We start from the raw sequence: 15763 nt of genomic DNA, 5'->3' as shown, positions 1-15763 counted from the left end.
ATGTTATTGTGCAAATTGATAGTGTATTTATTTTTACTGCTACAGTGTCTTTCAGTATGTAGGTGTTTCATAGTTTATTATCCCTTCACCCGTTAAAGAATATATTGGCTGTTTGTAGCTTTTGGTGACAACAAATAATGCTGCTCTAAAAATTCATGTATGAATATTTTTGAGAATGTAGACTTTTTATTTAGGGTCAAGCTCCAGAAATAGAATTTTTGTGTTGTATAGTAAAGTTTTGTTTAACTTCGTGATAAACTCCTCATCATATTTTACAAAGTAGCTGTATCGTTTTTTATTCTTGCCACCAATGAGTAAGAGTTCTAGTTGTTTGGAATTCTTGCCAGAATTTGATAATGTCAGAGTTTTGTTTGCTTATTTAATTGATTGTTTTGTTTTGGTTTTGCCATTCCAATAGTTGTGTTGTGGTAGCTTATTGTGGGTTTGATTTCCATTTCCCTAAGGCAAATAAAATTGAGCATTTCCTGTATGCTTATTGTCCATCCACATATCTTCTTTGGTAACGTGTCTGCTCAGAACACTATCCTACTTATTTTTAGTTGTGTTGTTTGTTTTCTATGTTTTCTAATTGTTGATTTTTAAGAGTTCTTTAGATATTTTGGTTATAATCCTTTCTCAGATATATCACTTGAAAATATCTTCTCCAGTCTGTGCCTAACCTTTTCATTCTCTGAAGAGTGTCTTTCACCTGGCAAAATTTTTGTATTCAGATAAAGTCTCGGTTACCATTTTTGAAAATGAATCCTGCTTTGGATGTTATATTTTAAAACATTTGCCTTATGCAAAGTTATACAGATTCTCACCCACCTTTGATCCTAGAAGTTTTATATTTTCATGATTTATATTTAGACATATAATCTATTGGCACATGTATACATATGTAACTAACCTGCACATTGTGCACATGTACCCTAAAACTTAAAGTATAATAATAATAAAAAATAAATAAATAAATAAATAAATTTTGTATAGGTGTGACATGTTGAAGTTCCATTTTTGAAAAATGGTTATCCAACATTTTCAGTACCATTTTTTAAATACACTACTTTTTATTGTATTACTGTTGCACTTTTGTCCAAATCACAATTGGATTTATTTGTGCAGGTCTGTTTATGAGCCCTCTATTCCATTTCATTGATGTATGTAACCATACTTTCACCAATGCTACAGTATCTTAAATAGAATAGCTTTATAGTAAGCCATCAGTATCGAATAATGTGAGTCCTTCAAATTCTTTTTCTTTGTCTAAGTTGTTCTGGCTATTTTGGTCACTTGTTTTCCTGTATAAATTTTAGGATAAGCTTGTTTATTTTTCAAAAAGAATAAATCTGCTCTAATTTTCATTGGAATTATATTGATTCCATAGAACACATTGAGGTAAATTGACACTGAATATATTGAGTCTTCTAATTCAGTAACATGATATAAATCTTGGTTTATTTTAGTCCTTTAACATTTATTTCTTCAATATTTTGCAGTATTCAGCATATAGATACCACATTGTTAAAGATTTCATTGTGCTAAATTCCCATTGTGCTAAATTCCCATTTATATAGAAATAGATTTGTGTTTATGAACCTTGTGTCCTTCAACTAGGAGTACTGACATCTTCAACAATAATCATAAATTTATCTATTTATCTGCTTAAATTATAAATTTATCTATTTATCTACTTAAGTCAGCTTTTACTTTACTTATTTTTAAACTCAGATGTTAGGTATGCACATAACATACGTCTTCTTAAATAATGATCCCTTGTTAATTATATAATCCTGTTGCACCTCTAATAAAGTCATTGTTCTGGAGTTTACTTTGATATTATATGGCAAATCCAACCTTCTTTTTGTTAGTGTTTAGATAGTGTGTTAAGGGTTCACAAGACATCCCTCAGCCACAGTGATTCATTAGAAAGACCCACAGGTCTCAGAAGTTCTTAAAATTATAGTTACAGTTTATTACAATTAAAATATTCATAGTAAAATCAGTGAAGTGAAAAGGCGCATAAGTTGAAATTCAAAGGAAACCAGGTAAAGCTTCTAAGTGCTCTTTATCAGTAGATTCACACACAACACATTTAATTCCTCCAGAAATGGTATCTGACAACAGGTTTAAAGAGATGTCGACCAGAAAAGCTAACCCAAACTTGGTAGTCCGGGTTTCATTGGAAAGTCTTTTTTTTTTTTTTTTTTTTTTTTTTTTGTGGGCATACAGCACCTGTGTAACTAGCCTGTTTCTCAAGATCCAGATCCCCAGAGAAAAAACAGGTGTTCACCATATGTCACATTGTTTTCATAAACTATCTTGAAAACTGATACAGCATAGCCCAAGGTCTCAGTCTTGCAAAAATATCCATATCAGACATATCATTCCAAGAATGTGGTTTCCAGGAATTGACCAAGGACCAGTCATAAATGCAAGACTTTCTTGGAAATATGTAGGGTTTGAATAACCCAGGCCTGCTGAGTTAAGCCATTTCCATACACATGGTATAACTTTTTCAACCTTTTTATTTTAATTAGTATGTGTCTAGATTTCTTAAAGTGGGTTTGTTTTAGATGACATTTAACTGGACCTTGCTTTTTATATGATATGGTAATCTCTGTCTTCTAACTGCTATGGTTATACCATTCACATTTAATATAGTTATTGATATGTTTGGGTTAAAATTTGCCATCTTAAGCAAGACTTTTTAATAAGGGATATATGGATACTTGGTGATCCAGGAGGAAGCTTCAGGGACCTCTGCATATTTGTGGAAATTGTATATAAAATATTGAGTGTGTGTTTGAATGAAATTATTTGTGGGGAAAACCACAGGTTTTATCAAACTCATGTTTCCCTTAGGAAAAGAAGAAAGGTTCATTGATATAATAATAAATATCATTTTCTCAGCACATAACTGTGTAAGCCAGCACACTTGTAAGAGTATTGCATTTATTACTCTTAATATTCCTAAAGATCCTATGAGGAATTTACTATTACCATCTCTATTTAACAGACAAGGAAAGTGAGAGTTAAAACTACTTCTATGGACTCCACAGCTCATACATAGCTAAGAGGATGCAAATACAGGTGTGTAGCCCTAGAGAGTACACTCAGCAATACATTGCAATGTCAGTCATAAAGCTCTCATAAACATTGAGACTGTAAATCTGTCCATATCAACATCAACAATGAAATGACATTATTTGTAGATACAGATTTTCATTTGCAAAACTTCAGAAACAGTTTTTAACTTCTACTTTTTGGCAGCCAATTGTCCAATAATTGATTTTAAAAACAGAAAACTAACCCAAAGGATCTAGTGTATTCTTTTACAAGGTAGCAGAGAGAGATGCTTTAAATGTGAGAAACACGGGTCCAGTGAGTAATGCTAAATCAATACAGATTTCCCTTACAGTTGGTTTATTTTATAAATGACATATCTGGCCATTTTAGCCTTTTCCTGCATAATTACTTACAACCTAATTACTAGTGTAATTTTAGGATCTGAATAATATCTAACCTAACATCCATGTATATTATTTCTGCAAGACTATGAAAAATAAAGGAAATATCTGTTTCATTTTGTAAATAAAAAGAGTGTATTATCTAAAAGCCACAGGTAAAATTGTATTTTAAATCTATTTGCTTTTAGAAGAAATCCCCTGCAAAAATATGGAGAAAGAGCTTTCCATGTCAATATGTAAAAACAACAAAATAGCCTTGTAATAAGTATGTTTGGTAAGATCCCAAAATAGTAGAGTCCAATATAGCTGGGAGCGGAGTAAGTGAGTAGTTAAGCAGTTTAAGATAAAATGAGGTGATGGATCTTGCAAATCTTTGTAAGGGCTTGGGTTTTGTTCTGAATGAAATGGATTCATTTCACAGCTTAATTTGTTCAGGGAAAAGGGTGGAAGCAGGGAAGCCAGTTAATGTTTTGCAACAATCCAGGCAGGAGAAGATGCTAGCCTTCATTATGATAGCATTGGAGGTGATGACAGTTGTTTAAAATCTGGAAATATTTTGAGAATAGCATTGCTTTGTGAAGGGATATATGATTATGATAGAAGAAAGAAATCAAGAATGGCTCCAGGGTTTCTGATCTAAGCAACAGGAAAAATAGTTTGACATTAACTCAGATGGGAAGATGCGAATGAATAAATTTCAGAGGAAACATTGAGTTCAGTTTGGGGCATGTTGAATTTGAAGCACCAATAACACACCCAGTATTAAGTGTTCAGTGAATGAATGAATAGTACTCTTAGATGAGTCAAAGAAAGTGTAAAGTCTTTGTAAAAAATAAACTGGTATTTGTGTTATTAATTTTTAGAAGCATTTCTAACTTCATATACCCATTAGGTGCCAAACACTTTCATAAGTTCTGAGAATATACTAGTTAGGAAAGCAGTCAAAAGTCATTGTCTTCATGAAGATTGAGTAAGAGTAGGAAGAGATAGAAATTTTAGAAATCAAATAAGTAAAATATATAATGTGATAAAGGGTAGAGAATATTGGGAGTATCAGCAAGGTGGGGATGGGTGCTATCATGAAAATAGTATGCCCCACAAATGAAGCTTGTCATACAATACTCAGAGAAGCTGTCTTAGAAGTTGCATTATTTGTAAGGTGCCTATTTATCTGCCAAACTCTTTATGAGGTAGAGATCTGTGAACATCACCTGTAATCTTTAATTCAACCTAGAAAGACATTTCAAATGGAAGGACTCTACAAACATCTATCAAACACCACAGCTAACAGTGAAATACCCTGAAGTTTGCTCATGCTCCTTCAGTTCCATCATTCATATTTAAACAATTCAGCTCCCACTGGTGACCTGGTGAGGTGAGGGAGTCATGCTTTTCAGCTACTATAGTCAAGATATTATCTGTTTCCAGTGGTGGAAGAGATGAAGACAGGATAATAAAGGGATAATAGTTTTGGGTAGGAAAGAGGCAGAAGGACAGAAAATCTGGCAAAGAGTCTTATATTCTAAAGCATTATTGAAGATCTATGCTGAAAAGTATGAGAATGGTAATAATTAACATGACCATTTACTGATTGACAGAGATTGTTCTAAATGCTGTACATTTATTGTCTTATTCAATCTAAGAATTCTAAGAAATAGATACTATTTTTATCCCCATTCTACAGATGCAGAAACTGGGACTCATAAAGTTTAAATCACTTGTCAAATTCACACAACTAGTAACTGATAGAGCTTGTGGCAATCTGACACCTCCCCTGGGGAATACAGCCCCCTACTAACTTTCAGATGAAAATTGCCTGCCCTATTTCCACATAAGATTTGTTGTAAATTCAATTTAGTCACCTATGTGCATTTACCAAAATAGATTACAGCACCAGAAAAAAGAAGCTCAATGCAGAATGCCACATTACAGAAACTTTTATTTTGGAAACATCTCTTTTTCTATCTGAAATGATTATAGTTGAACATAATTATAGTTGAAAATAATTGGTTATAAACCAATATATACATATATATAGGTCAATATATATAGACAGATATACATGTAGGTATACACACACATATATACAATTTGCCAACAGCATTAAACTTGTAATCACTAATCCACAAGCTTTCTCATTATATCATCTGGCTATTTACAAATTAATAAACAAATATCCAATTAGTTCCCTTCCTCTCTGCTGATGCTCCACCTTTGCCTTAATCACTTATGAATGATGATAATTAGTAGTATTAGAATATGTCCCCTCCAAAATTCAGGTGTTACTAATGTATTAAGAGGTGGTTAGGCCATGGCAGCTTCTCCAGCTTCTCTCTTGTGAAAGAGATTAAGGCCCTTACTAAAGAGGCTTCACATAGCTTTCAGGAAGATTGCTGTTTTGCTCTTTCACCACGTGAGGACACAATGTTCCTCCCTTCCTGAGGCTGCAGCTCACACCAGACAACTGAACCTCCTAGCACCTTGATCTTGGACATACCAGGCTCCAGAACTGTGAGAAAAAGTATATTTCTGTTCTTGTAAGTTACCCAATCTCAGGTACTCTGCTTTAGAAGCACAAATGGACTAACACAATAATAATAACAGTTTTAAAAAATTTTTCTTGTAATAATCCCTTTGTTATTTCAAGCAAATCCAATGAAATAGGGATTATCTCTGCCTTAGAAGACATGAAAAGGTATTTCATAGACTCAGATATTTTTACTCAGCTAAATAACATCAGAGACTGGATCAAAGCCAGGTCACTCAGTACTGTGCTTCTCCACATTTTGTTCTGACACCATGAACAAATAGATTGCCTGCAAAAACTCACCTATGAAGGGAAGTGGTTTATTATCCCTAGAATTTTTATCTCTGCCACATAATCATGGGAAGTGAATTTGTGCCAACTTTGATAAACAATCTAATTGATCTAACTAGGGTAGAGGAGAAGAGAAAATAAGAAAGGAAAGCAGAAAAAGAAGAGGAGACTGGGAAAGAAACAGGGAATGAAATAGAGGCCTTCCTTTAAAGAATTGCAAATACTTTTGCTACAATATTAATAGATAGAAAAGCAGTGATAATCATTACCATAACAGAGTTTAAACGTAATGCCTGACCTTGAAATTAAGCACTATTATGTAAATGAAGCCAAAGTCTCTCCATGTTCTGGTAAGACCAAGGTTTGAATTTTCTCTGTACTTTTTTAGTGATAAACATATTCATTTTTGAAAGGGAAACCTAAAGTCTGTTCTTTACTTAAGTAAGGTAGCATTCATCCTTTAACACCAAAGAAACCAGCAGCTGTCATGGCTGAGTCCTGATTTAATTATCCACATTTTAAAAAGCCAATATACTTAGTAGAGATACCCTATAGAATGCACCTTCACACTGAATCATGATGATCTGTAAAGCCCTCCAATGCTTAGTATTTGGGATATGGTTGCAAGCATGGAAAGGAGATGTCACCAAGAATGAAACTGTGAGCCTTTCGTATCATATTCTATACATTCTCACAGTATTATTTTGATTTTTTAAAGAAAAATATCTGGAGCTTGATTTTATATCTTACACCAGGGTTTTAGTTGACTATTATTTGCCTTATCTTAAATTCAATTATAAGGCCAAATAATAAACTTCAAACCAAAAGGCATTTAAAATATCATCAATTTCATGAATATGAAGCATTGTTAAAACTCAAATAAACACAATAAAGAGAATCCAAAGAGATGAGAATGAAGCAAGTTGGAAAGTGATGTCTTTAAAAATTTCATTAAATTATTATTCATTTTAGAGTGTCTCATCCTTCCAGTGTTTGTCATCACTGATTGTTCCAAATAGAATCTAGTTTACTCTCCATTGAACATTAGATGTGATGGGTTTCATTAAAATGGCATAACTTGTGAAATTCCCTGGGAAATCTTACAGACACCTGAATGAATAAGCAATCTATTAAATTATAGATATATAGCTTGGATGATAAGTTCACTTTCACAAACTCTAGCTTTTTTGGTCCCATGGTACAAAAACTCAGTTTAATGCGCTTGAAGTTAACACAGTGGAAAAATAATGGAATTCATATAATGTAGCAATAGATTATAGTTGACTGTGGGGTGGCGGGAGAGGGGCTTCCATAGGGAAACAGAAGCATGCTTCATTTCACCGAGTAACAAAGAAAAGGAAAAGTGTCAGCTATGTGAGAGGGTAATGTGGCAAGAAGGAAAATAAGTTAGGGAAAAAAAGAGGCCAGCAAACAATGGCATAATCAGTCATGACACATTCAGAATTGTCAAGTGAAAGTGATCACATGAGACTTCTGAGCTACCTAGACATTCAGAACATTTAACAGAAAATAACGGAAAACTCTAAAATCATTACTGATGTGATTTTAGAACTTAGCCACAAATCAAGTAGAGAAAAGCAAGGTGGTGTTTCTACAATGAGGAGCTGACAATGTTTATTTCCACTTTTCTGTGCAATTCCAGAAACAAAGGGTAAATATGTACACTTCTTTCTCAACTCTGTACTCCATCATCTAGATTTGTGCATCATAAAAAGTGACAGTACAATTGAAGGTAGATTTTTAGTTTTTACTTTATTAATTTCCATTTTTGTTCTATCTTTTAAGAATGACACTTTTGGATTTATTCTCAAAATAGTATTTTCTAAAAGAAGTCCAAACTATGACCCTATTTTCTCACAACTAACACTAGCTTGGCAAATGATGTAAAGATTTGTACTAAATTACTAGAAGAAAGATATTAGGATGTAGAATAAATAATTTATTCTAAGAAATTGAGTGAATGATAATCTTATGTTTTAAAAAGGTACTTTTTGAATAAATATTGCCTTTTTAACATTCAACTTCATATAACTAAAGCAAGAACATAAATTATTTTCATAAAATAGTGCCCCATAGAATCCTGTTTGAAAACATACATGTCATTATCCATAAAGCAACTTATAAAACTTTAATTAAAATACTATACCCAACAAATGAAAGAATTCACATACATTTCGGACTCAAAATTTAACAAAATGTTAGCTCAAGACACAAATCTAACAAATTTCAAAAACTGAAGTATTTTTGAGTATGTTCTCCAACCACATGGAATTAATCTGAATACCAATTGAAAATTAATTAATAAGTACAAACTGCTTAAATAGTAATATATTTTTAGAAAATCAACTGAACAATGAAGAAATCAAAATTGGAACTAAAAATATTTTAAATTTAATGATGATATAAGCAACATATCTAAATGCATGGGATGTAGCTAAAATAGGACTTAGAGGGTAATATATAGCTTTAAAGATATATTTAATCAGAAAAGTCAAAAATCAGTATTTAACCTTGCTGCACAAAAAAACTACAGCAAATCTAACCCAAAAACATAAGTCGACTAAAATGATAAAGTTAAGCTCAGAAACAAATGAAATAGAAAACGAATGTACAATAAAGAAAATCTAAAGGTTCAAGACTGAATAAGAAAATCTAAAGGCTCAAGACTGAATATAAAAGAGAAAAGAGAGAGATACTGCCAGTATCAGGTTTGAAAAGGATGACAACTTTACAGATATTAAAAGCATTAATTCAGCAACTTAAGTGAAATGAACAAATTCTTTAGAAACACAATATATCAAAACTGATACAAGGAGAAAAAATGTATATTCCTGTATATGTTAGAAATTATATATTTCATAAAAATTATTCCTACAAAAATGTTCTTCTATCAACTAAGAAAAAAACACTGATTCTATAAATTCTACACAATTTCCTTTAAAAAAACAGAGAAAAAGGCTGTTTCACAACTTATTTCATGAGACCAGGATAATGTTGACACCAAAATCTGACAAAAACATTACAAGCAAGGAAAACCACAGTCCATTTTCTCTCAAAAACATGGATGTAACAAATTATAAATGTCAGCAAATTGATTCTAGTGATCTTAAAAATGATTATATATCATAGTGTTGATTACAATTTAAAGTGGTCTCAACTTTTGTAAATCAACGTAGATATAGTGTCACATTGACAGCAAAAGGTATAAAAATCGAATGATTATCTCAATAGATGTCGAAAAAGTAGTTGATAAAATTCTACAACCAGCCAGGTACAGTGGCTCGCATGTGTAATCCTGGCACTTTGGGAGGCTGAGGTGGGAGGATCTCTTGAAGTCAGAAGTTTGAGGCCAGCGTGGGCAAGATATTGAGATCCCATCTTTACAAAAAAAAAAAAGAAAAGAAAAAAAGAAGAAGGAGAAGGAGGAGAGGAGGAAGAGGAAGAGGAAGAAGAAGAAGAAGAGGAAGAGGAAGAAGAGGAAGAAGAAGAAAGAAGAAAGAAGAAGAAAGGATTATAATTCTGGGCATGGTAGCACATGCCTATAGACCTAGCTACTTGGAAGACTGAGACAGGAGCATTGCTGGTGCCTGGGAGGCCCAGGCTGGTCCAGGCTGCAGTGAGCCAAGATCATGCCACTGTGCTCCAGGCTGGGTGACACAGCAATACCTGGTTTCAAAATAAAATAATAACAATCTACAACCATCTGTCATTACAAACTTTTAGCAAACTCCAAATAAAAGAAAATCTCTTTAATCTTAAAAAGAGTATCCAACAAAAAACACCAGAAAACGCCATACTTATCATATTCATGGAATATGAACACTTAGCCCCAAGGATAGGAATGAGACAATATTGCCTGAAATCTTTTTTTATTCGACATTGTATTGGTGGTCATAGCCTGTTAAGAAAAGATATAAGGACAGGAAAGAAAAATTAAAACTGTTATTATGCACAGATGACATGACTGCAAAAGTAGAAAGCCTGAAAAAATTTTACTTCAAATAATAATAATTAAGAAGCATTTAACATAGTTGCTGGATACAAAAATAATATGAAAATTATATTTCCATATGCCTTCAACAAACAGAAGAAAACATAACAAATAATTAATTGTAAAAGCACAAAAACTCAAATATCTAGAAACAAATCTAATTTTAAAATGGGAAGGATTTATATATTAAAAACTAAAATATTTTTAAGAACAGTTAATGCATACCTAAGTAAATAGGGGTATATATCATGTTAGTCATTTGAAACCTCAAAGTTGTAATTAAGCTAATCTCTCCAAATTTATCTACAGATTTAATCCAATCCAAGTCAAAATCTCCCATCTTTGGTAGAAATTGACAAGTTGATTCTAAAATTTATAAATAAGCCAATCTTGAAGAAGAAAACAAAGTTGGAGGATTTAAACCACCAAATGGGAATACTGATTTTAACACAGTAGTAATGAGGGTAGTGTAATATTGGCACAAAGACAGAGATCAATGAAATTGTAGAGTCTAGAAATAAACCAACACTCTTATGCTCTCCTGATTTAAGACTATGTTGGGAGAAAATGGTCAATTGAATAACCATATGATAAAAAATTAAATTTTGGTTCTTACTCCATTTCATATAAAAATAAGACAATTTTAGATGGATTGTAAATCTAAAGATGAAAGATGAAATGGTCTATTCATCAAAATCCCAAATGTCCAAAATAAGTTCAAAAATAAGTTAATGGCTACATAAATCATTACCATTAAATTTATTTTTGAAAAATGTTTAAAGGCTTACAAAATGTCAAAACTTAAAACATGGAAGAAAATAGTGTGCTAAATTGTATATAGAGCATGATTCCAACTCATGTATAACATGGATGTAAAACTGGGAATAAACCAAAATAACATTAAGGGCAGTTATCTTTGGGTGGTAGAAATATTGATAATGTTTGCCTTCTCAATCTTTTTTGTGTGTGTTTTTAAACTTTATACAATGTGTATACATTTTTTTAACCTGGAAGAAAGTTGTTTTTTTTTTAAATTGCCCCAACTAGTTCATAACTCAACTGATATTTTTCATCTCATGTACATCTACAAAAAATCATTTATACCATCCAGTCATGGCAAAGTGTACTTCCCAAACGATAAGCATGGTAAGTATGACTTGCCTGACCCAAGTTGGTTATTTTGCAGTATTTTAATAGAGCTGTACATTATTTATTTGCTGGTTTTTACTTCTCATATTTGATTTTTCCAGACATGTTGAGAGTGGCTCAAAAATTCATAGATTTAAATTTCAAACCTCTGACTGTGCTCTTAAACTTAATGATTAAGAAAAGCAAACAACCCAATTGGGTCATGAGCAAAATATATAAAGAAACATTTATCTAAAAACGATGTACAGATGGAAAATAAGCATGTGAAAAAAATGATCAACATAACTAGCCTTTAGGGAAATGCAAATAAGTACAATAACCTATCACTACCAACCTAGCAGAATGGCTAAAATAAAATATAGTGACAATAACAAGTGCTGGTAAGGGTTTGGATAAATGGAATCATTCATACAATGCTGATGAGAATAAAAAGTGACACAGACACCATGAAAAACTGGTTGGCTGCTGACTTAAAGTCCAAACATGCAACTACCATAAAACCCACTGACTGCATTCCTAGGTGTTTATACTGGAGAAATGAAGACTTATGTTCACACAAAGAAACCTGTACATAAATATTTATAACAGCTTTATTTGTAATAGGCCCAAACTGGAAACAACCCTGATGCCCTTTAATGGGTGAATAGTTAAACAAATTGTGATACATCCATACCATGGAATACTACTCAGCAATAAAAAAGGGAATACAGTATTAATACACACGACTTGGATGACACTCCAGGAAATTATACTTAATGAAAAAAGGCAATCCCCAAAGGTTATATTTTTATATTATTTCATATATATAACATTATTGAAATGACAATTTGTAAAACTGAAGAATAGATTAGTGGTTTGCTAGGGATTAAGAAGGAGGTGGGAGCCAGAGGAAAGTGGGTGTTGCTGTAAAAGGAAACATGAGGGATCCTTGTGGTGACAGAAATCTTGCATGTGGAGTTGTATAATAGTATTGCAAGATGTTACTATAGGGGCAGAAGGAACTGCGTAAAGGATACACAGATCTCCTCTTATTACTTCTTACAATTACATGTGAATCTATGATGATCTTAATATTAAAATTTAATTTAAAAACTTAAGCTATAATTATAAACCTCCAAATATATTAGTTTTAAAAAAGTAAAAAAAAAAAATGGATTAGGTGATCATTAGACAAAGAACAGAAAACATTCCATGAAATCAGGTAATCGGTTTTTTTCTGCCACTACATAGACATAGTTCAGTGTAAGTTCATATACTCCAGAGATACTAATTTGGGAGACAACCATTGTCATCTGTTCATTTCTACTGTTGGTTTATTTACTTCTATATATGATGCATCAATGAGCCTTATGTACTGTCATCTTTAAATTAGTGTAATAATAATACTAACTTCTTACAAGTAAAAAGAAAACCTGCAAAACTGGATTTCAACTTTTTAATGAATTCTACTCTAAGTCTACTGAGCCTGAGCAAGACCTCAGTAGGAAGAATATAATTATGCACATTGCAGCATTCTGTGCAAAAAAGATTAATATCTGGACAAGTCAAGTACCCTTAAGGGAAGCAGTTCTCTGCATAATTGAAAAGAGCTGGGTTACATACATCTTAGGAAAAAAAATCATTTATCTCTGAATAGAACATTGGTAATAATGAAAACAACCTACAATTGTATCTGGTGACCCAATGAAGTGTAACAAATACCTAAGTTAGGTAGTTGTTTAATGTTAACTCAGCACAGTAATAGGAAGACCAATTTATCTTTGAGTTTTATTATTTAGAACTTAGGTACTTGAGGCTTTGACAAGCACTGTTGTCAGGAAACAACATACAAAAAGTAGTTGTCATGAGATTTACAAAACAAATCCAAGAAATGATGGTAAAACTGCAGAATTATTTTAATCTGTTTTAACAAACAGCTTCTGAAGGTGTTGACTTCCTTATAAACAATGCAAATCAGAAGTCTGAAGTTTCATTAAGTACATCATTGTCAGAGTACCTAGAAAATATTCCTAACAGCATATATGTCTAATCTTTACTCTCTCTTTGTTCTGTTTTCACCAAATATTGCCATATGCAGGATCCATATATATTTTTAATAGTGGAAGTTTTCTCATCCTCAGTACAGTGTTTTCCTTCATGTTCTAACCTTATAAAAATAGTTCTTTTAAAAAAGCCACTGCCCATTGTTTTAGTGGGTAAGGTTCTAAAAACCATGGCATATATTTGGGTTATCCTGGTCCTTATTTCTTCATAGTCAAGCATGAAATGAGGCAGGAACAATAACGATCTGATGAACATAAATCTCATGATCCAATTATCGTCCACCTGGGACCATACTTCACAGCTGCAAATCTGCTCACTGTCCCTACATGGAGCTTGAAAATACTTGTCTTCAGTTCTTTCTTCCACAGGAGAGGTACTATATTGCTATTGCCCACTCTTGAAAAATATTTTCTAATTGCCTCTTCAAACCTAGTTGAAATTTGAATTAAATATGCATCTCCCTATCATTGCTTGACTCAAGGCAGCATCAAATACTTCCTGTTTTAGTTGTGTTGTGTTATCTTGATCCTTTAAAATCACCTTCGGACACAGATCTTCAAATCTGACTCAGGATCAGGGTCATATCTAGTGAGGTATGTGGAGAAAGTCAGCTAAGATGAGTAAAAGAGTGAAGTGTGACTTTCTCCTCTTGAGGGCGGTTCCTGGTTTCTGAGTTCTCTATGGTGGCTCCATCCGGTTTCTCAGCCAAGTGATAACATTACAAAACAGAGGAAGCAATTGAAGCCTTGCCCTAATCATTCAGCTGGCTTAAAGTTTTCAAGTAATTTGAAGAACTAATTAAAAGTTTGCCTGAGTTATTGTGCTTTAGATAATAAACCTGATCGTTGCATTCAGAATCAAATTATTCACTGGAAGTATAGACTTTAATATAGAAGCTTAGAGTAAGTTTGGTCTAGTTAATGTTAACACAGAGACAATTTACATTTTGTGTAAAGTTGTGAAAAGCTTGTGAAACGAGGGATAACTTTAACTCTGATATGGTAAGCTAACTTTCTCAGCAAATGTCAAAGGAATGGAATAATTACTTTAGTCTGAATCTAGTTACTCTGTTTTTATGGGCAGCTGCATTTTAACAGATTAAAAGAATGTAACTGGCAACACTAATCAGTGAATTAGTTTGAATGACTGGAAAATATAGTGTTCATAAATCCAAGAAAATAAACATTTTCACATGGGACCTATTTATTGCATTTTTTCTAGCCATACATCTATATTCATAATACACAAATTTACTTTTTAGTTTTAGACAGGGTCTCGCTCTGTCGCCCAGGCTGGAGGGCAGTGGTCTCCACAGCTCACTGCAGCCTCGACCTCCTGGGTTCAATCGATCCGCCCGTCTCAGCCTCCCAAAGTGCTGGGATTGCAGGGCATGAGCTGTCACACCAGGCCATAAATTTGTCTCTATATAAAACAACATTCTATATATACTGGGGAGAAAATAGTTTTAAGCAACCTTGATATGAGTTTTAGAAAACAAAGATATTAGCAATGGAAATAACTGTTAAAATGTTAATAATTGTTGCTTTTCAGTAAACTTATGCATCTGCACTACATATTAATCATCTGATAACAATTAAAATGTCACTTTCCAAGGAATCAGAGAATTTCAGATATAAAAGCCCATGTAATCCAGGCTCTAAGTCCAAGTTGCACAAATGTAATAACCAATGTTGGTCCTTCAAAGTAGGCCCATGGTAGTGCTTATGTATTATTACTAAAGAGATGATAAGACACTTGTTCATCCAAAATGTTCCTAAAGTAGTGCTTGCTTTGGCACCACATATGCTAAAATTGGAATGATACAGAGAAGATTAGCATAACCCCCGGGCAAAATGTTCCTAAAATCTATAATACACCTGATTTTCACAGTAAAAGTCACCACTTTAGATCAAGGTGCAAACACTGATATTTAAATGTGTTTTTTTGCCTTTAGTGATTTTATCAGATTGCCCTTAAATTCTTTAGCAAGGCTCATAAAAAAGCAGCCATAGATACAAGATTTAGAAGGACTAAATAAAGCCTAAGACTATAGGCTCCTATCAAGCCTACAAGTAAGGATTTGGACCTGTATTAATATTCTGTTGCTGCTATAACAAATTACCACAAATTAAGAGGCTTTAAAAAAACATTTATTATCTTATATTTCTGTAGGCCAAAAGTCTGAGTATAACTGGGTTCTCTGCTTAGGGTCTTACAATGCCAAAGTACAGCTATCAAGCAGCCTGGCTTTTGTCTGGATGCTCTGGGGGA

At 32.8% G+C, this 15763-nt stretch overlaps 1 non-coding gene across 1 annotated transcript; it reads left to right on the top strand.

Moving 5' to 3' along the window:
* The first annotated feature begins 15274 nt into the window (after positions 1–15274).
* On the top strand, positions 15275–15378 carry LOC112134011 (U6 spliceosomal RNA). The gene has a single exon (XR_002915603.1). It is a non-coding gene; the product is annotated as a U6 spliceosomal RNA (small nuclear RNA).
* The last annotated feature ends 385 nt before the right edge of the window (positions 15379–15763 follow it).

This window comes from Pongo abelii, chromosome 5 (assembly GCF_028885655.2).
Source record: "Pongo abelii isolate AG06213 chromosome 5, NHGRI_mPonAbe1-v2.0_pri, whole genome shotgun sequence".
Lineage (NCBI taxonomy): Eukaryota > Metazoa > Chordata > Mammalia > Primates > Hominidae > Pongo > Pongo abelii.
Note: the sequence above shows the minus strand (reverse complement) of the source record. Positions and strands in the feature narration are given on the sequence as shown.